Here is a 22,714-nt window from a genome sequence, read left to right as displayed (position 1 = left end):
TGGAAGAAAAATTGTGTGTGATGAGAAATGAGAACGATGCAAGAAAATGATGAAACATGAGCCAACAGCCTGCTAAAAAAGACCAAAAAAAAAAAACTGAAGAAAGTAACACCTTCAAAAATAGACCAACTCAAATGGCAAAAGTGGTCCCAAAAGCCAGTGAGGAAAAGAATGCTTTAAAAAACCAAATTTGCCAGATGGAAAAGGAATTTGAAAAACTCACTAAAGAGAATAAGTTCTTCAAAATTAGACTGGAGGAATTGGAAGCTAATGACTTTATGAGAAATCAAGATACTATAAAACAGATCCAAACAAAGGAAGAAAAAAAAAATAGAAGGCACTGTGATATATCTCATTAAAAAAAAAAAACAAAACACTGGGGACCGCAGGTTTAAACATTTGGTGTATGTGCTTGGCTAAGAAGCCAATGGGGCAAATCTACCATCTGTGGGATTATGACTGAACCTCTAAGTCAGAATCCCCCCTAAGCCTGACAATACCAGAGGGTTGAGGAGCCTCAGGGGGCCATGGATAGTCGGGCCTCCGTGCCCCCTCTCCCCGCCTAGGCGGGGGGTGGGGGGCATGGGGATCAGAGCCTGTGTGGAGGGCCGTTCGTGCCGGGGGCTGGAGCACGGCCACGAAGGGGGGCCGTCTCTCACCCGGAGCTCAGGCGCAGGTTAGTGGGGCACCTGGTGCTAAATCATTCATAGACGACCTGCTTCTGGGTATGGGTTTCTTGTGAAACAGAAAGTCAACCAAAAAAAAAAAAAACCAAACAAACCACTGGGGGTGGCCAGGTTGCACAGCAAGTAAGAGCACTGGCTCCAGTGTCAGGATGACCTGGGGATCCAATCTGGGCTCTGACACTTAGCACCCACCCAGAAACACCTGGCTGTGTAACCTTGAGCAAGTTACTTTACCCCAATAGCTTAATATATATGTATATAGCTCAGATTAAAAAAAAGGAATAGAATACTTAAGTAAGTCCATTTTAGAAAAAGAAATTTAAGAACCCATCACCAAAATCCCTTTTAAAAAGTCCCCATGTGCCATATAGATTTACAAATGAATTCTACCAAAGGTTTACAAAACAATTCATTATAATACTACATAAACTATTTGGGAAAAGAACTCTTTTAGTTCTCTTTTAGTGACATAAATACGGTGTCTATACCTAAACTAGAAAGTCAAAAAAAAGAGCTATAGACCAATTGAAAACTTGAGAAATCCCATGACAGAAAGCATCTCACTGATAGAGATAACTTCACAGCAATATCGTTAGAGAGGAATAGTACACACATTAATAATGAAGAATGTAGAAGTGGCAAAGGTGATAAATTATGTTTAAATGGAAAAACTTTAATTGCTACATGTTGCAAAAGTAACTCATTTTCTTAAAAAATGCAATTAAAGTTACATGTTTATACATTTTTTCAACAAATCAATATATAACAGAGCAATTCAAATGTCATTTAAGATTTTACAGAATACCTTCTGGGTCTTTTTTGTTGCTGTTATTCTCTTAAAATGTAAGAAATGAAAATTCCCTAATCAAAGAAGTAAATGAAGGAAAAATTCACTATTTATATGAAGTCAAAAATATAACAGAATATTACACGATAAAGGACAATGGTAAATCACAGTATATGCTGCTTTTATGATTGGAAAAACATGTTTTAAAAATCATAAACAAGGTTCTACCCAAAAAGTGACCAAGAGATATTTTGAAAATCATATTCTTTTACAATTATAACATATTTTAATTGAATATATTTTATTTAAATATTTTAAAGTTTTAAATGAAAGAATGGCATTTGATATATTTGTGTGATTCTTGTGAATGATCAGGGTGTGCAAGAGATATTTGCTTCTCAAACACTGCGAAATGGAAAAGAGACATTCTATAGGTATCTACTTATATAGAATTTAACTCAACAATCATTTATAGACATTTTTTATGCAAAAGTTACTAGGGTAAGTAATGATGACATAAAGGTTGAAATGAGTATGGTTCACAAGGATCTTAAATTTTCCTGTGATGAAATATGATGCAGTGACATGACAGATATGGAAACATATTTCACATGTTGTGTATATATACATGGCCAATATCAAATTGCTTACTGTTTTGGGGGGCATCCAAGAGAGTGGTGGAATATTTAGGACACAAAATTTTTTAAATGAATATTAAAAATTATCTTTACATGTAATTGGAAAAAAAACTATTAAAATTAAATATAGTACAATTCACTTTTGCATTAGTTTTGTGAAGATACTGTAATGGGTATTTGAATTTAAAGATCTTCCCTGCCCCTAGGCTAAAGTGCACCTGGAGCCTGGGGTGGGAAGCTTGTTTTTCAGTAGATACTTTTTTGATTGGCCTGTGGGTCAATAAGGTTGTTACATTCTCTGATCTAGGAGAAGGTTATATAAGCCCTGATGTGTAGCTTTGTTTTGGGGCTCACTTTGAGAAGTGTTCTGTGATTTGATCAGATGAAACTCTGGGAAACTGCTGTCCAGGGCCCCCCAGCTTTGAAACCCAGATATTGTTTGGTATGGATGTAATGGTTGGACAGTTTGGAAATCTGTCTGCTTGATCTGTTTCTGTCTTTATAATTCTGTCTGCATATTCTGAAGTTCAGGGTGCTGACCTCTTTCCCCTGAACTAGGTAAATGATACATATTTGACTGATTAAAGTAAGCTTGTTAACCCATTTTGAGTTGCTTTCCTTTAACAAAGCAGATCTAAGAACCTGTGTTGGCAGACACCCTGGGGATGCTGGGGTGTTTGCTGCTACACATACATAATATCCACTTCTAATTACATATACATGCATATATGTACCTGTCTATATATATGCACATATTATAAAGATATATAGATATAGATATACACACATATGCATGAACATGCATATATCATTACTTGAAGTGAATCTTGGAGACTAGAGGGATCAAAATTGGCCTTCTACATCAAATCAGAAATTGAATTAATAATGGGGACACCATAAGATTACCATCATGTTTTGGTCATAGTGAACTAGCAATGGACAAAATATGATACCACATTAGTCCTATATAAACTTGTCCTTCTTTTGCATTTATGACTGTGGAGTTATGTGCAAAAATGAACAAATGGTGTTAAGAATCACTCATTTCTTAAACTGTCCAAAACCACCAGATGAATTGTCAGGATTATTGAAATGAAATCACCAACCAATGATTGAGTTGATTTTCTACTGCAGGAATGTCACATGTAGAATATACTTTCGTGTTATAAATATAATGCAAAGATTCATAAATCACATATTTAGAGCAAGAAGAGTCCTTCTAAGTCATTTAGTTTATTTTTCAAGGTGAGGCTCAAAGAAGTTAGAAAATCTACCTAAAACTGCACGGGTGATGGCTGACATAGGCAGGATTGAATATGGGCTTGCTCCTCTAAACCTTGTGCTCTTTATACTGTATGAATGATTTTCCAATAGTGGCAAATTAAAAACAAAATCAAAACAGAATGACAAAGTTGGTTTTTTTTGGTCCCCAATTGCAACAAGAAGCAAAATTTTAATCAATATTATATTACCTTTTTTTTTAATAGGTGTGAAAAATATTCTAGTTGAAAGTATTACATTGGGGCAGCCAGGTAGCACAGTGAGTAAGAGCACTGGCCCCAGAGATCGAATCCAGGCTCAGACACTTAGCACCCACCCAGAAACACCTGGACGTGTAACTTTGAGCAAGTTACTTAACCCCAATTGCTTAGGGGTGGCCAGGCGGCTCAGTGAGTAAGAGCTCCAGCCCCAGAGTCAGGACAACCTGAGATTGAATCTGGGCTCTGATACTTAGCATCACACCCAGAAACAACTGGCCGTGTAACCTTTAGCAAGTTACTTAACCCCAATTGCTTAAAAAAAAGAAAGTATTACATTAATGAGCACAGACCTATTGAAGAAAATGAAGCAAAAAATATTCTCTGAAGAAATTTATGATGCCTTCACACTAAATGTACATAATCTATAGAAACTGAATATTTGAAAAAAAAATCACAATATGAGAGAAAGCTAGAAATGGGGGAATAGTATTTTAATAATAATAAATGAAAGAAGGAAAACATAGACTATTTAGAAGTAACTTCTTTATAGCATGAATGTTTCTTCAAGAAAATTGATATGTGAACACCAAATTATGTCATCGAGTATGAAAATGACTATGTCTTCAGAGTTAGAAAAGACCTATTTAACAATGTAGTTGTTACCTGAGTATCAAAATAATCCAATTATTGACTTGTTATAGAAAGGTTAAAAAACTAGTGCTACTTTGGATGAAATAATAAAAATGATACAAAAATATTGCGAATGATGATAGTAGATCCAACTTATATTTTGGAAATGTGCCCATAACCCATCCCTCAAATGACAAATTGAATTGAGAATATAAGTTGATTCTATTATGATTTCTTAGAGAATTATCAGTGCAAAACAGTTAACATATTGAGAAAAAAATTAAAATATCATCTCAAATTTCCAAATAGTCTCCTTGCCCAAAGAACAATTTTAAAAGAGCTATATAAGGGGATAGAAGAAAATCACATATGATATTCCCTCAAAAAGTATCAAAAATCACTCTGCAGAGATCTTGATGTAGGCATAAAATAGAAAATGACTGAACAAAATTTTAATGTTCCCTTTCCCAAAATGGGAAAAAATAAGTCAAGTGTATTCTAAAATACCTAAAAGTATATTATTTATTATAAGAAATAACAGAAAATAAAATTGAACTCTATTGACAGGGGAATAAATAACTGACCTAAAGATGAAGAATTCAGACAAATGTGACATTTTCATGAGCTGATGCAGTGTAAAATAAGCAGAATCTAAAGTAACAGTATACCTAATGAATATAACAATTAAATTAAAAGATAGTTGAATTCTGAATAAAAACAAACCAATTTTATTGGTATCAAATAATAAAACATTTGTTCTTTCTTTTGGAACAAAGATAGCCGATAACGGGGGCATAGATTCAAACATTGTCAGATGTGATAATTTTGTTGCTTGCTGTTATTGTTTTTGCTGTTAACAAGTTAATGTCGAAACCCAGGTGAGGAGAGTGTGAAAATAGGTCAATCTACAATTATAATAAATCTTGGAATAGAATTATTTTATACAAATTAACATTGTAAGTACATGAAAAAGTAGGCTGAAAGATAAATGTTTTGGCCATGGAGGGAAGAGAAAAAAAAGAAATATGCATTCACTAAGTACCTATTATATGCCAGATATTGTTGTAAGTCCTTTACAAATATTTTATCATCTGTTCTTCATAGCAATTCCATGAGATAAATATTATAATTATGCCTATTTTACCACTGAGGATATTGAAGACAGGTCTTCCTGACTTTAGGCTCAGTGCTCTATGCTGTATGCCACTTATTTGGCTCTAGTAGGAAATAAGCCTGATCATAGCAGCATTTTTTAAAGCAATTGGGGTTAAGTAACTTGCCCAAGGTTGCACGGCCAGTTTTTTTGAGTGGGTGTTAAGTATCTGAGGCCAGAACCTATCCAGGGTCCTCCAGACTCTGGGGCCAGCTCTCTTACTCACTGAACCACCTAGCCCCCGCTCATAGCAGCAGTTTTGAAAGTGAACTTCACAGTGGGTGTTAGACAAATAGAAAAGAATAAAAAAAATAGTAGGAGGAAAAGGACATCAGAGACTAGCAAAGTATGTATTGAGGATTTACAAAATGTGTAAAAATAGAAAGAATAGCAAACATGCTAGAAGGAGAAATTGCAAGACATGAGAGGTGAAGAAAAAGCAGTTCTATGGTTTCAAGGATCCAAGGTTTCAAATTCTTGAACAGAACAAGATTGGAGGAAATACTGGGTTAAGAAGACAAAGTAAGAGAATTCTGAAGTAATTCCTTTTTAAAATTGTAGCTATAAGAGCATAGGAAAAGAGAAAAGGAATGAGGCTGAAAGAGATTTTGAAGGGAGATAAGAGAGAACCCATTGAGGATAGGAAGCAAAAGTATGCCATAAGGGGCAGCTAGATGACATAATAAATAGAGCACCAACTCTGAAGTCAGGAGAACCTGAGTTCAAATTTGTCCTAAGACACTTAACACATACTAGCTCTGTGACCCTGGGCAAGTCACTTAACTCCAACTGCCCTGCCTTCCCACCCTCCAAAAAGACAAAAAAAAAAAAAAAGAAAGAAACCAAGCAAACAAAATGGTACCATAAGTTAATAAGGACTTAAGCATTTCAATTCTATTTTACAAGGAGATTGTTGTCATTAAAAAAAAATGGGCTTGGTTTGATTGATGTCCTTTATTCTGGAAGAGGACCAAAATGACATCACTGTTTTAGAATCAATATCCATTGTGTCTGACTGTGTCTCATCACACCAATAGAGGTTGGCAGGCTCTACCACAGGTTGTGTACAAATAGCTTATGTGAATATTTGTAATGGGGATGTCTCCAAATTTGTGCATCTCATGTTTCTTTTGAGCTATTGCAATTTTGCTTTACTCATAGAACACAGGGACTTCTTTGATGCAAGCATGCCATGCTTGGTAGTACTGTGACAGAATCTTTCATGTCTCACAATTTATAACAAAATTCTTCATATTTCTTAAGAGTGTTCTTGTATCACTTCTTCTGATCTCTGTGTGAATGCTTCCTCTGGGTGAGTTCTCTATAAAATGGTCTTTTAAAAAAATATATATTTGGCATTGGAAAAATGTGGCCAGTCCATCATAATTGCACTCTCTGAAATAGAGCATGAATGCTAAAGAAATGGGTATTGAGGGTGGAATTGATGAATTTTCCTTTGGACAAACAGAGTTCACAGTATATCCAAGGAGGCAATTGGAAGCCACAGTATATCTATCTGTAACTTTATATTTAAATTCACACAGGTATATACATGTACTTACATTTATGTATATGCATGAATGTTTATACATATGTGCACTGTGTGTATGAAAAGATGTATATTATATATATGTGCATACATATAAGCATGTGAATATGTGTGTATTGTACATGTGCACATATAAGTGTTATGATTGTTCATGTATATATAAATTATAATAAGTAAATATCAAAGGAGGAAAAATTTTGGAAGCAATATTTGCATAATAGTTCAAATTGATGGGAAAAAGGAAGGTGAGAGAATATAGTATAAAAGAAGGGAAATAAAATTACAAAAATTTGCTTCTTGCTGACCTGAGAAGGTAAAGACCTATGTGTGGATGAATATAGAAGGAGAAGCAAATAATGGAAGCAGAGAAAATTAATTTTAAAAAGTCATGTAAGATTATTCAACTGTTAGAAGTTGGGTTTAAATGCATACAGATGGTACAATGCAAAAAATAAAAAAACAAGTATTATTAGAGACTAAAATGAAAGATGGTAATGTATGTATAGAAAGAGAGGTGAAGGTTAACATAAATCAATCAGCTTTCAAATATATAGAAAAGAAGAGGAAGTAGTAGTAGTAGTAATTGTAGTAGTAGTAGTAGTAGTAGTAGTAGTAGTAGTAATAGTAGTAGTAGTAGTAGTAGTACTTTTTAAGCCCCTACTGTGGACCAGGCACTCTCCTAAGTGTTGGAATCCAAAACAAGACAAAAAATAATTTATGTGCTCATGGAGCTCACAATCTAATAATTATTAATAAAATCATTAATTCAAATCATATAAATTTTAGAAACATTTGCAAAGTACTTATTGCAAGCAAACCATTATGCAAACACTGTTCTTCAAATCTGAAACATTTTAATAAGTGGAGATAACATATATAGGAAAATTTAGCTCCAAATCAGGTTGAAAGATTCACTGATTATTTGAATTCGATGGTAAGACACATGCTAATGATTTTTTTTTCTTATCTCTTAGTAGAAATCCTTTCAGACTGTGTGAAACATTTATATAGTGAGAACTTTCTATTCTTTATATTCAGTCCTGAAGAGATGGAGATGTAGCACTTGAAATGGCAATTTCCAGGTAATATCTACACCAATAACTTAAGAGGCCTGAAGAGAAGTTTCGAAGGTATTCAGGGGTATCTTGCTCATCCTAGTGCTTTCAGTAACACTGACTTAGCAATAGAAAAAAAGCCTCAAGGATATACTACTAAATATTTCCACTCAGAGAAGTCTCATAGATTTAGCCCTGTCACTTCCAAGTGTACTTCCATCTGCATTAGAGAAATCTGACAATGACCCTTACTCCCATGATCATTTCCTTCAGTGCTAAGGAGAAAATACATTAGATGATTTATTTACAAACTGAAATGAGCAGTTAACTTATGGCAAAAGGCTCTATGGGATATTGTGTTTCCTGTGAATAACATATTCATCATTGATAATCTAAAGCTTTTTAGCTCTCAGTAGTTGGCTTTGAAATAATTTAGCATTTGAGCAATATTTCTGCAACTTTTCCTTTATGCATTTGGCTATTTGCATGAAAATAATATCATATGAATAATCTAAAGCTATACTAATAATGGGAGGGGGAGGATTTTGCCTGAGGCAATTATAGATATTAGCAAGAAATTAACCTTTCTCAGGTTCCTGACTATATTGCTGTCTTGTGTGAATTAAACATACTTAATTCATATGTGATAAATGTGGTGGCTATAATTGTGATTAATCAGTTTAAAATTAAAAATAAAGAATCCCAATGTCTAAGGAAAAGCCTATAGAAAAAGTTAAAATAAAGTACATTGACTTTTTAAAAATAAAATTTTTATTTTGAGCATTGGGTATTTCTTATTCACAGTTTGATTTGCCTATATATTAAATTATACTTTATGTAAGCCCACAGGAAAATGATAAAATATCAAATTGAGCAAATTTGAAATGTCTGGACTTGACCTTATCTTGGAGAACTTCCAAATTCACTGACACTAAAATGTTGTGTGAGCTATGTGGAAAGAAAATTACAGAAAGGTTCCTGAAATGTCTCTACACAATCAGCACAATAAGAGAAATATTAAGAATGCTATAAATTATCTGATACCATCTATCCAAAAAGTATGTTAGAAAACATAGCTTTCATAGTGTTGCCATACAGAGAAGAATGAATTGTAGTTGAATTCCTTATCATTTAAATAATGCACACATATATGAATGCATGGATGTATGTGTATAAATGTATGTATAAACACACATATGACTATTCAAAAGTAAAGGTATATATGTGTGTGCCTATGTAAAATTCAAATCTATATAGCATTTTCAAATATCCCTTAACTCTAGTTTCTTATTGCTGTAAATTATCTATATTTTCTATATTCATATAATATTTGTACATAGTGGTTTTCATTCTGTCTCTTTTATTTGACATGGAGTTCCTTGGGATCAGGAATGTTCTAAACTTTTTTTGTATTCCCAGTGTTAAGTAAAGTTTTTGGCAAATCTTAGGTGTTTGTGCACATGTATTCATATCCATATTTATATATAGTGTGTATACATTCACATGCATGCTCGTGTACATACACATATATGATTTTATATAGTGACTTGTTCATTCAGATGTGTGTATACTATCCACTCACTTGTCATGTATATTCATGTGAATAGATATATGGATATAAATGCTTGAATGTACACACAGATTGCCTAGATTAACAGGTCATGGTAGAAAGGATGTCAATGAAACAATCTTAGAAAAAAAAGTAATTGAACAGACCGTAAATAAACTCCCAAAGTCCATTTAAAGAAGAACCAGATTTATTTAAATCTGAATTCAGTTAAACATTTAAAAAATGATTAATGTAAATATTGCACATTAAAAAATAGGTAAAGATAGTAGCCAACTGAATTTCTTTTATGACACAAATATGATTGTACATCTAAATACAGGAAAATAAAGATAATAAATCAACAACTCTGATGCATACTGATGCAAAAATTAAATATAATATGAGCAATTAGACTACTGAAACAGAATAAAAATTATACATTCTAAGGTGGAATTGACAAAAGTAATCAAGGACTGGCTCAATATTAGGTAAACTACAAAAATATTTAAATATATTAAAAAGGACAATCAACATGCTACAATTATATCATTATATACAAAAGTTTTTTTTTTACAAGATACAATAATACATCCTGTTAAAAACATTAGAAAATATAATAATTAAGTGATCTTTCCTTAATATGGTACATAATATTTATCTCAAAACAAGAGCAACCATTATCTGTAATGGTTATAAACTATAGACTTATCAATAAAATGAGAGATAAATCAAGAATGCTCATTTTTGTCATTGTTAGTAGATATATTGTCTAAAATGCTAGGAACATCAAAGAAAACAAAAATGGAGGAAATAAATATAGTCAAAAGGTGTACAAAATTACAATACTTTTTCAGATTTCTTGACAATGTACTTAGATGATTCTAGAGTGTCAATTAAAAAAGGTAATTTAAAAAATTCATAATTTCATCCAAGTTGCAGGACATAGGAAGTTATTTTGATATGAACATCAACTCAAATCATTATCTTTTCTATGTATTAACAAAAAAATAAAGCAGGAAAAGAGAATGTATAAAATAATTGGTGATCTCCCTACCAAGAAACAATGAGAAGCTATATTAACCAGTGACAAACATTTACACAGAAATAAATTATTTGAGATACATTAACTGATAAACATTATTAATGATAAAAGATAAACTGATATAAGCTATTTAGTGCTATACCAATCAGAATTGTAAAGGATTGCTTTGTGTAGCTAGAAAAATAAATAATAAAATCCATTTGGAGAAAGAAAAGAATGAGGATCTTAAGGGAAATGATGAAAAATAGTATGAATAAAGGGAGTTTTACAGTACTAAATCTCAGACTATACTACAAAGCAAAATAATTTCAAAATAATTATAACTTAAGAAATAAAGCTCCATCTGTGTAACAGACTGAGTACAAAATATTAAAAAAAAAAAAAGCTAATAAACGAGGTAGTCTACTATGTGATTGCTCCCTAAATCTCAGCTATTAAGGAAAGAATCACTTACTTTTGCTTGGGAGGACAACTTGGGAAATCTATAAAGCAGGTCTGGAGGAAAATAGGTATAGAAAAAATCATATATCATCACATACTGTACACCAGGATAATATTTGAATGAAATAATGTTTCTGGGATTTGAAGATTTTCCATGCCTTTTGAACTTGTGAGTAGTAGGAAGGGGTGGGGCAGGAAGGAGCTGGAGCCAAGTAGGATCTAGGCTGGAGGCAGCACGGTGACTAGAAATGGTAGTGGTGGCAGTGTGAACTCATTTTTTTTAAGCCAGCCAGAAATTCTGCTAAGGACTCCTGCTGAGGACTGCTGGGGATGGGAACTTCAGGGGGCTAGAGTTGCTGGATGTGAGCTGACTAGAGGCTGAGCAGTTAACATGAGGAAAGGAAGATCTTTGCCTGAGGTAGCCTGATCTGTTTTGAAGGCTTGAGAATGTGGGTGTTTATTGCATTAACTATGTTTGCCAAATCATTGGCTACCATGATGACTTTTGCTTTCTGGTTTTGGGACTCCGTTTTCTGGTATTTGAATAAATGTTCTAGCTATGTCCCCCATGTAGAGAATCAGTTACATGTTTTGATTAATAACCATATCAGCATATTTATAGTTACTGTAGGTATTGTGAATACTGCATTGTTGATACAAATGAGTGCATGATTTAGAAATAAAGATTGATGATGCCATAAACAATTTGGAGCAGCATGGAAGAAATTAACTCTCATGACTCTAGATATGGGAAGAGATCATTTAAAAAAAGTTAGACAAGCTCAAAGGAGATAAAATGAAAAATTTTGATTATATAAAATTTAAAAGTTTTTGAAATATAAAACCAAAGGAGTCAAAGCAAAAAAGAAACAGGTAAATATATTTGCAACAAATCTCTGAAAAATGTTTCATTTTTACTGAATTTAATTAGCATTCAAATTTACAAGAATACAAGTAGTTTCCTAACTGACAAATCATCAAAGAATTACAAGAGGCAAATGTGAGAAAGAAATGTAAGGTTCAAAATCCATAAGGAAAAAAAAGACTAATTCATTAATAATTAGATAAATGAATATTTGAAATATTTCATGAACCACATAAAACTAAAAATAAATAATTGTAGGTATGCTCTGAGAAAACAGGAATAATTAGTGCACTTTTGGTGTAACTTTGAACTAGCTAAGAGGGCCCTGATGGAAAGCAATATGGAGCTTTGCTCCCCCCCACCTCAAAAAAACCCAAAACTATTGAGCTTTAAATATAATTTATCCCAGCAATTGCACTAATGGTTCTAAACTCTAAAAAATTAAAAAAGGGAAGTAAAATATATGTTTAAACATATTTATAGCAATTTTTTGTGGCAGCAAAGGATTTTTAAAATAGGAAAAAGCCCATCAATTTGGAAAATATATAAACAAGTTATTTTATATAAATGTAATGGAATGCTATTTTGTTATGAGAAATATTGAAGTAGACAGTTTAAGAGAAATCTGAGAAAAATTTCCGTGAATTAATAAAGATTGAAGTGAGCAATATCAGGAAGACTTTTTGTATGACAACATTATCACGAAGGCAAACAAGATCGAAAGACTTAAGAACACTGATGAACACAGTAAGGAGCCATGATTACCAAGGACTTATGATGAAACATTGTATTTGCCTCTTGATGAAGAGATGATTGGCTCTGACTATAAATAAAGACATTATTTTGTTGTTTTTTGTTTATTTTGGATTTTTTTTCACATAGCAATGAAATGATAGAGACTAATGTGAGCAGAATTAGGAACTTTTTATTTTTGAAACAGTATTATTATGTAGCCAAACAAAATTGGGTCAGCACCTGAGCTCTCTCAAACTCCCCTCCATTCTACTTTAAAATAATGCCTCAACATGAATTCTAGAGCAATAGAACCTACAAAAGTATAGAGTTCAATAATGTTCTTACCAAAGACAACTCACAAAAGGTCTCTCTAAATGGGGTGAGAGTCAAATTCAGTTTAGCCTGTACCCTGTCCCAGCAAGTCAGCAGTTGGTCTTCAGGACACCTAAATTGGCAGCAGTGGTTTTCAGAGCTCTCAACCCACACAAGTTAAGAGCATCAGCCAACTGGTCAGTCTGAGACTACAGAAAGTACTTGTTCAAATCTATGAGCAGGAATCTGTTGCTTTAACCATATGCGGTCCCAGGCTGTAGTGGCAGGGCAAAGAAGGGCACTACCAAACTAGTGCTTGTGGCAGCAAAGAAGTAGGGACCTTGGTCACAATTCCAGAACAGAGAACAATGCTTCTATTAACCACAGTCAAGATCAGAGGACAAGAGAACAGTGAGCTCACCTCTCCAAACTTAGAGCCCCCAGATTTACATAAAAAAAAATAAAAATAGCACACACACACACACACACACACACACACAAAACATGAAAGTTGGAACAACATAAGAAAAAAGTCCAAATTTAACATAAAGTTAAGTCAAAAAATGGGCTGGAAAAAATGAGAAAACAACAAAATCAACCTGACAATAAAAAGTTAAGGTGGTAACATGGAAGATCAAGATACAAACTCAGAAGAGAACACTATCAAAACATCTATATTCAAAGCTCCAGAGAAAATTTTAAAATGATATAAGGCCCCCACAAGTATTCCTAGGAGAGTTCAAAAAGGATTTTAAAAATCAAATAAGAGAGGGAGGAGAAAATTTTGGGAAAATTGAGCTTGGTGAAATAAAATCATGAAAATAGAGCCAACAACTTATTAAAGGAGACACAAAAAAATCCATTGAAGAGAAAACACATTGAAAAATGAATAGGACAAATGGGAAAAAAATGTACAAAAGGTCACCAAAGAAAGTGATTCCTTAAAAATTAGAATTGAAATTTTTTTTTTTTTAAGCAATTGGGGTTAAGTAACTTGCTCAAGGTTACACGGCCAGTTATTTCTAGGTGTGGTGCTGAGTATCTGAGCCCGGATTTGATCGAGGTCATCCCGACACTGGAGCCAGTGCTCTTACTCACTGAGCCACCTGGCCACCCCTAAGCAATTGGGGTTAAGTAACTTTCTCAAGGTTACATGGCCAGGTGTTTCTGGGTGGGTGCTAAGTGTCTGAGCCTGGGATTCGATCTCCAGGTGTTCTCAACACGGGAGCTGGTGCTCTTACTCACTGTGCTACCTGGCCGCACCTAGAATTGAAAAATTAGAAGCTAATTACTCCATGAGACAATAAAAAACAGTAAAGTAAAATCAAAATAGGGGGAAAAAAACTTACTATCTCATTGGAAAATAAAAGACGTGCAAAATAGATTGAGTAGAATCAATTTAAGAATTATTGGACTACTTGAGAGCTATTATCAAAGAAAGAGGCTAGAAACATTTCAAGAAACTCTCAAGGAAAACTGCATTGGTATTCATGAATTAGAGGATAAAACAGAAATTGTAAGAATCCGCCAATCATCTTCTGAAAGACCTCCCAACATAAAAACTAGGAAAATTGAAACCAAATTCCAGAGCTCCAAAGAAAAGGAGAAAATATTGCAAGCACCCTTAATGCATGTATGCACCATATGCATGTAATGGAATACTATTGTGCTGTAAGAAACTAGGAGCAGGGGCAGAGCCAAGATGGCTAAGTAGAAGCATGACTTTCCCAAGGCACTGGCTTCCACCCTCCCCAATCCATGTAAAAAGGAGACTCCAAACAAACTTTGGAGATGCAGAACCCAAAAAAATGACACAGAGAAGCTAACCTCCCCCTGAGGACAGCCCAGCAGGCCAACAGGAATGCAGCTCAGCTCTCTGGGAGCCAAGCCCTAGGCTTTAGCCCCAGGGCGGGCCTGACCAGCCCCCTGCCAGAGGGACTCTAGATCAGCAGCAGTTGTGGAAGTTTCCAGATTTATCAACACATAGATGGGAAGGAAGAAGTGAGAGGCCCGTGCAGTCTGGAATTTGGGACCAGTAAGTGGGAGTGCTTGTCTTTTACCCCCTGGGGTGAGAAGACTCTGAGACACAGCTCAGCCAGCCAGTGCCACATGGCAGCTTCAGCTCCTGGCCTGAAGACTGTAGGGAGACAAAGCTCCAGTCTGAGGGGTAATTGCTCTTGCTTTAACCTGCTAGGATCTGGATTACAGTCTAGGGTGGAGGTCCTGGGGTATGTGTCCAGATTGCCAGAGCGTGTGGAGACCTCAGACAGAGCACCTATCTAATACCTCTGGCAACTGAGAAAACCCCAGTGTTTGAGACAAAAACTCCCCTGTCTGGTGGCAGAGTCCTACTGTGGCAAAAAGCCCAAAAGTCAAATACTTGAGTGGCAAAATGAGCAGGCAAAGGAAACAAAGCAGACAGAAGATTCTAACATTACACTCCTATTTTGGGGACAAGGAGAAGCAAAGCATGTAACAGGAGGAAAACAGTGAAGTCAGAACTCCTGCACTAAAAGCTTCAAAGGAAAATAAAAGCTTGTTACAGGCCATAGAGGACTTTAAGAAGCAGATAATAGAAGTGGAGGAAAAACTGGGAAGAGAAATGAGAACAATACAAGAAAATTATGAAATGAGAGTCAACAGCTTGACTGAGGAAAATAATACCTAAAAAATAGACTGACTCAAATGGCAAAGAAGGCTCAAAAAGGCAATGAGGAGAAGGATGCCCTAAAAAGCCAAATTTGCCAGATGGAAAAAGAATCTCAAAAGCTCAATGAGGAGAATCATTGCTTCAGAATTAGATTAGGGCAAATGGAAGCTAATGACTTTATGAGAAATCAAGATGCTGTTAAACAGATCCAAATAAATGAAAGAATAGAAGGGAATGTGAAATATCTCATGGATAAAACCACTGACCTGGAAAATAGATCCATGAGAGATAACTTAAAATATATTGGATTACCTGAAAGCCATGACCAAAGTAAGAACCTAGAAATCATCCTCCAGGAATTTCTCAAAGAAAACTGCCCTTATGTTTTAGTACCTGAGGGCAAAATAGAGGTTGAAAGAATCCACCAATCACCTCCTGAAAAAGATCCCAATAAGAAAACTCCTAGGAATATTATAGACAGGTTCCAGAAATCCCAGATCAAGGAGAGAATATTACAAGCAGCCAGGAAGAAACACTTTGAATATTGTGGAAACACAATCAGGATAACCCAGGATCTGGCAGCTTCTACACTGAGACATAGAAGGGCTTGGAATATGATATTCCAGAGGTCAAAGGAGCTGGGATTAAACCCAAGAGTCACCTACCCAGCAAAACTGAGTATCCTGTTTCAGGGGAAAATATGGTCATTCAGTGGAATAGAGGACTTTCAAGCATTCTTGCTGAAAAAAACCAGAGCTGAACAGAAAATTTGACATTCAGATACAAGAAGCAATAGAAGCATGAGAAGGTAAACAGGGAAAAGAAATCATAAGGAATATATCAAAGTTGAACTATTATTCCTACATGGAAAAACAATAATTGTAACTTATGCAACTTTTCTTAGTAGTTGAAGGGATTATAAATAAATTATATATGTATATACATATATATGTACATATATATGTCTATATATGAGGGTGTATGGGCATGTGAATACATATGTGAATGTGTGTATATATGTTTACAGGTATACATTAATAGAGGGCAGAGCACCAATTTAGCGGATAGGGATGATACTTAAAAGGTGAAATTATGAAATGAGAGGAGTATAATGAGGAGAGATCGGGAGACACAGATTGGGTAAACTGTCTCATACAGAAGAATCAGGGGAAAATGAATCCAGTGGAGGGGAAACATGGGAAGGCAGACGGAATGGGTCAACCTTATTCCCATTGAATCTGGCTGGAGGAGGGAGTGAAATACACACTAAATAGGGTATGTCACCCTCCAGGAGAATTGGTGGGGGAGGGACCAGAGGAGGGATGATGGAGGGGAGGGCAGACTCGGGGGGAGGGAAGTTGGAAGCACCCACTTTTGAAAAGGTATTGGATCAAAGTAGAGAATAGAAAAAGTGGGAGGTGGGATAGGAGGGAGGGAAATATAGTCAGTCTTTTACAATATATCTACTATGTTATTATTTTGCATTAGCCACACAAGTACAACCTATACTGAACTGCTTATCTTCCCAGTGGGGGTGGGTGACAAGGAAGGAAGGGAATGAATCTGGAATTGAAAGTTTTAAAATCAAATATTCAAAAATATATATATATATACTATTACCATCTTATATGTGATTGGGAAGTAAGATATACAGGCACTGAGGCATAGATCCACTGGAAAATTCAAAAGTAGTATGGGAGAAAATATGGGATAGAGCAGTTTGGAGGAGGGGACATCCTGTGGGACTGCTGTTTTGGGGCAGTGGTTGGGGGTAAAACAGGGAGAAAATTTGTAACTGAAAATCTGGCAGAAATGAATGATGTAAATCAGAAGTGAATAAAGCATAAAAAAAAAGAATTTGAGGCCAGAAAAAAAGAATAATAAAAATTAAAAAAAAAATTAAATAAATAAAAGAATAGATCATAATGCTGAAATGCTAAAAAAAAAAAGAAACGAGGAGCAAATGGTCTTCATATTTACCTGGAGAGGCTTATATGAAGTGATGCTTAGTGAGAAGAGTAGAAGCAGGAGAAATATGTACACAATTAGAGACACAATATATGTGAAGACCAATTTTGATAAACTGTACTCTTCTCAGAAATGCAGGGTTGTAAGTCAACCCCAAAAGAATCATGATGTAGAGAGATGTCTACATCCAGAGAAAGAACTAGAAAGAACTGAGTTTGAATCCAAGTTGAAGCAAACTACCTGCTCTTTTTCTTTTTCTTGTTTGTTTTTGTTTCCTCTTTCCCATTTTTCATTCCATATGATACAAGCATTCTTTATAACCTGACTAATGTGTAATGCATTTGCAGATACTATACTTGATTGTATGCCACCATGTGGGGAGGAGGGGAGGGAAGGAGAGAAAATTTGAAACTCAAGAAATTGTGGAAATGAATCTTGTAAACTAAAAATAATTAAAAAAAAACAAATTAATAAAGACCAAAATTTTTTAAATAAATCTGAAAGGCTAAACAAAAAAGAAACAAATTAAATACTCTGAACCTAGATTCAGGATCGCAAAAGATTTAGCAGCTACACATTAAGACTGCAGAGTGCTTAGAATATTATATTCTTCAGGGCAAATGAGAAAAGATTTCATCCAAAATCACCTACCCAGCAAAACTCAATATTATCCTTCAGGTAAAAAAACAAACAAACAAACAAAAAAACCATCATATCATTAATGAGAGGACGTCTAAGCATTCCTGAGGAAAAGAGCTGAGCTGACTAGAAATTTTGACTTTCAAATGAAAGACTCAAGAGAAGTCTAAAAAGGTAAACATGAAAGATAAATCTTATGGGACTCACCAAGGTTAACTCTTTAAATTTTTATATGGAAAATTGATACATGTAATGAGCTTTGTCATTATTAGGATAGTTAGAAGAAACCTACAGACAGTTGGTGTGAGAGTGAGTCAATTATGTTTCAATAATGCACAAAAAAATGATGAGGCAGAAAGAGGGATAAACTGGGAGAAGGGAGAGGAAGAATTGAGGAAATTATCTCACCAAAAAGAAGCACATAAAGAAAAGCTTTTTACATTGGAGGGGAAATGCTAGGTTGGGAGTTAGGGAACAGTCAATGCTTGAACCTCACTTACACTTAATTTGGTTCAAAGACTTTATATGTACACACAGACACACAAACACACACACATACATTGAATTGGGAATAGAAATCAATCTTACTCAAAAGGGAAGGGAAAAGGAAAAGAGAAAGATTAGAAGGGATAGAGAGGGTAAATAAAAGAAGACAGTGGTCAGAACCAAACTAATCTAGAGTAGAAAAAGGATAAAAAGAGAGAGAGAAGGATAAATAAAAAAATGGGATAGAAGGAAATGTATAGTCAATAATCATAATTGTAACCATTTGATGAACTCATAAACCAAAATTAAGGAAATTTGGGAGAAGTCTTTGACTAAACAAATTATAGAGGCAATGTAGAAAAGTTCTCTAGAAAATTTTAGCTGAAACTCTATTTCTGTTTTTAAAATTTTTTAAAAGAAATGATCATTTTACAAATCAAGAATGATGTGCTATGGGTTGTAAAATACTTTTTGAAGTCAAACTTCCTTTGCAGATTAAGAAATTAATATTAAGTATCATTCACAGATTCAGAAAGCTGATATGTGTTAAAAATGGAACTTTCAAGACATGGTTTAAACTGTCTCCAAATTAAGAAACCAGGATTATCTACTTTCCATATTGTCTATCATATACCTCTTTAAAATATTATATCAACAAACACTGATGCTCAAGTTCAAAGATCTAGGTTCAAATCTCATATCTGGAAATTGTTTAATCTATCATAGATATTACTTATTCTATATTCAAAATCTCAAAGGCAGTAGACTCATCATATTTTAAATGTAATAAGAAATTTCCAAGTGAGCTGATGGAGAAAATAAAAATGACCTTGAAGAAAGTTCAATTTAAAATATTACTAGATTAATTGCTTAATTGTTTTTCTCAATGTGCTTTCTTCAAGCCTAGTGGACTCTATGATGCTTTTTAATGTTTTATGAAATGATATGAGAGTGTTTAATAAAATTAAAAAAATAAGATTTGTCCATGCGGATACTGAGGAGGTCCTTGTCTTTGTTGACACTGTTTTGAGTATTAATAAATTAAGTGTCTAGGTATCTGGACAATGGGAAGATACCAAAGGGATCCTGGACCTACCTTACCAAAAAGACGAATGAGAAAATGACAACTACTGACTCATATGCTTATTTTTTCAAATATATGTGATGATGACCTACATATGTATCAAGTGTATTTTTGGTAATGGTAGAGAAAGGAATAAGGAAACTTTCATAAATGGGATTATTTAGCAGACAATGTTTTTTTAGACAACTTCCAGGTTCAATTTAAAATATTACTAGATTAATTGCTTAATTGTTTTTCTCAATGTGCTTTCTTCAAGCCTAGTGGACTCTATGATGCTTTTTAATGTTTTATGAAATGATATGAGAGTGTTTAATAAAATTATTATTTGTAAGATTTGACAAAATAGTTTGTCTTCGAAATTGATGCATCCTTCATTTTTTTATCTATGCTTTGCAAATGAAGTGTTTCGTTATTAAGATGATTATTAGGCCCTGTTTTATTCTTCTAAGGACAATTGGTGGACATGATTGAAATACATTTAGAAACCAGTTAGTATGAATGGTAATTCCTTTATCCATTTTATATTATTTTGTATCAATCATTTTGTTAAAAAGACAAGATTGTAGTATTTTTCTTGATCATTATATATTTTCAGATATTTGTACTATTTTTCCATTTTCATACAAATTTTGAACTTTTCTCTAAATAAGATGGTGCTTTGACTGCATTCAGTAATCTAATATGGAAACACTCCCATATTAGTTATTTTCCAAGGTAATTTTTGTTATGTTAATTAATGTCCACCATTTCTAGTCTCTCAGATAAGTAGATTATAATAATTTTCTTAAAAAATGTATCTAATTAAAAAAAACTCGTAAAAGTCAAATGAATAGTACATAATACTTTGGTCTTTTTCATTACTTACATGACATTTATCAAAGAAACAATATATTTACATAAGCTACTTTATGAGATAGAGGAGGGAGTGAGACAGAGAGAGAGAGAGAAAGAGAGAGAGAGAGAGAGAGAGAGAGAGAGAGAGAGAGAGAGAGAGAGAGAGAGAGAAATTGATAATGAATAATAAAATTATATAGCACTTTATGGTCATAGAATTTGAGATTTAAACCAGGCTTAAACCTTAATTGCCTGCTGGTCCAAACTCCTCATTTTACAAATTCCCCCCAAAAATGAGACCAAGGGGGATTCATCAATTTACACAATGTCATATAGGACATACTTTTCAGAGTTTTAATCAAATCTTCTAACTTCAGAGTCAGTGTTTCTTGCTGCAGAATTTAAAGTGATATAAGATAGGTTACCAGCCCACTTTGGCCATTGATATGGGCACCATACAGGAAAGAATTACCACAACCAAGAAAGGTTCCATCACCTCTGTGCAAGCCATCTATGTGCCTGCTGATGACTTGACTGACCCAGCTCCTGCCACCACCTTTGCCCATTTGGATGCTACCACTGTGCTGTCCCAAGCCATTGCTGAGTTGGGCATTTACCCTGCAGTGGATCCTCAGAACTTCACATCTCAGCTCATGGACTCAGCTCATTGTTGGCAATGAGCACTATGATGTTGCCTAAGGTGTGAAAAAGTTTCTGCAGGACTATAAGTCCCTTCAGGACATCATTGCTATCCTTGGTATGGATGAGTTGTCTGAAGAAGATAAGTTGACAGTGTCTCAGGCCAGGAAAATCCAGCGTTTCTTGTCACAGCTATTCCAGGTTGCTGAGGTATTCACAGGACATATGGGGAAGTTGGTACCCCTGAAAGAAACCATTAAGTGATTCCAGCAAATCTTGTCAGGTCAGTATGACCATCTCCCAGAGCAGGACTTATATATGGTCGGACCCATTGAAGAAGCCATGACAAAAGCTGAAAAACTGGCTGAAGAGCACTCATGAGGAGTCACCTTCATCTGCCACACATCCTTCAATTTCAATTGTCTAAGCAAACTACACAAGAACTTTGGTTGGGAAATCTGTGTCCTGTCTGAAGACTATTTAAACTTTTGAATAAAATGTACATCTCACAGCCCAAACAAAAATATGTGATATAAGAGAAAAGAGATGGAAAGCATACAGTGATCTGGTCTTTTAATTTGTAGACATGGATTCAAATTCCATTTGTACCATATATCAGTTTTCTGACCCTGTGAATGCTGCTTAATCTTTGTTGTGGTTTTTTGTTGTTGTTATTGTTTTTGCTTTTTGGAGGGCAATTGGGGTTAATTGACTTTCCCAAGGTTAAGTGTCTGAGGGCAGATTTGAACTCAGGTCCTCCTGACTCCAGGGCCAGTGCTCTATTCACTGTGCTACTTAGACAACCCAAATGCTGCCTAATGTTAATTGCTTAATCTGCAAAGGAAATTTTACTTGGAACACTATATTGCAAACTGTAGCAAATTATTCTTGATATGTAAAATGATCACTTCTAAGGCTCCTAATCTCACATAGGCTACACAGTGAAATGACTTATTTCTTCCTCTCTTCTCCTTCTCCTTGCTTCCTGTTATTCTTTATTCTTATTCCCTGTACCTTTCACAATGAATCACTGAGATTCACATTGTGAAATTTCATACATGTGAGGTAGACTTTCTATAACTCACATTTTATCAATGCATATTCATTACAAAATTTTTCAATATAAGGAATTTTAAATTATTTTACAATTAAAAGGAACTTGGGAGGGTTGGAGTAAAGATGGCATAAAGGAAGCAGGAACTTTTTTAAGCTCCTCCAGAATCCATTGGGAGGCAGAGCATAGCAGAATTCAGCCGAGGAAGGGGCTTGAAAGGTCTGAGCAGGGGCAGCATGGAGCATGGGGGCTACCAGGGCAAACTAGAGAGAAGACTACAGCATAGTGAGAAGGAGCACCAGCCATCAGACTCACCCACCCCAAGGGCAATTTGAAGCCATCTCACCACAGGACAAAGGTTCAGTCAGAGATGGGTAAGAGAAAGCACAGGACCAGCAGCAGGGACAGAAGCTTCTCCTGGGGCTATCATTCTACAG

At 34.7% G+C, this 22,714-nt stretch overlaps 1 pseudogene; it reads left to right on the top strand.

Annotated features, from left to right (window-relative positions):
* Positions 1–582: 582 nt before the first annotated feature.
* On the top strand, positions 583–21,721 carry LOC138148102 (ATP synthase subunit beta, mitochondrial pseudogene; annotated as a pseudogene).
* The last annotated feature ends 993 nt before the right edge of the window (positions 21,722–22,714 follow it).

Source organism: Petaurus breviceps, unplaced genomic scaffold, assembly GCF_028583685.1.
Source record: "Petaurus breviceps papuanus isolate PSGF00001 unplaced genomic scaffold, PetGlider_PUasm1.0 90822, whole genome shotgun sequence".
In the NCBI taxonomy this organism is placed as follows: domain Eukaryota; kingdom Metazoa; phylum Chordata; class Mammalia; order Diprotodontia; family Petauridae; genus Petaurus; species Petaurus breviceps.
The sequence above is the reverse complement of the archived record's forward strand: the minus strand, read 5'-3'. Positions and strand labels throughout refer to the sequence as shown.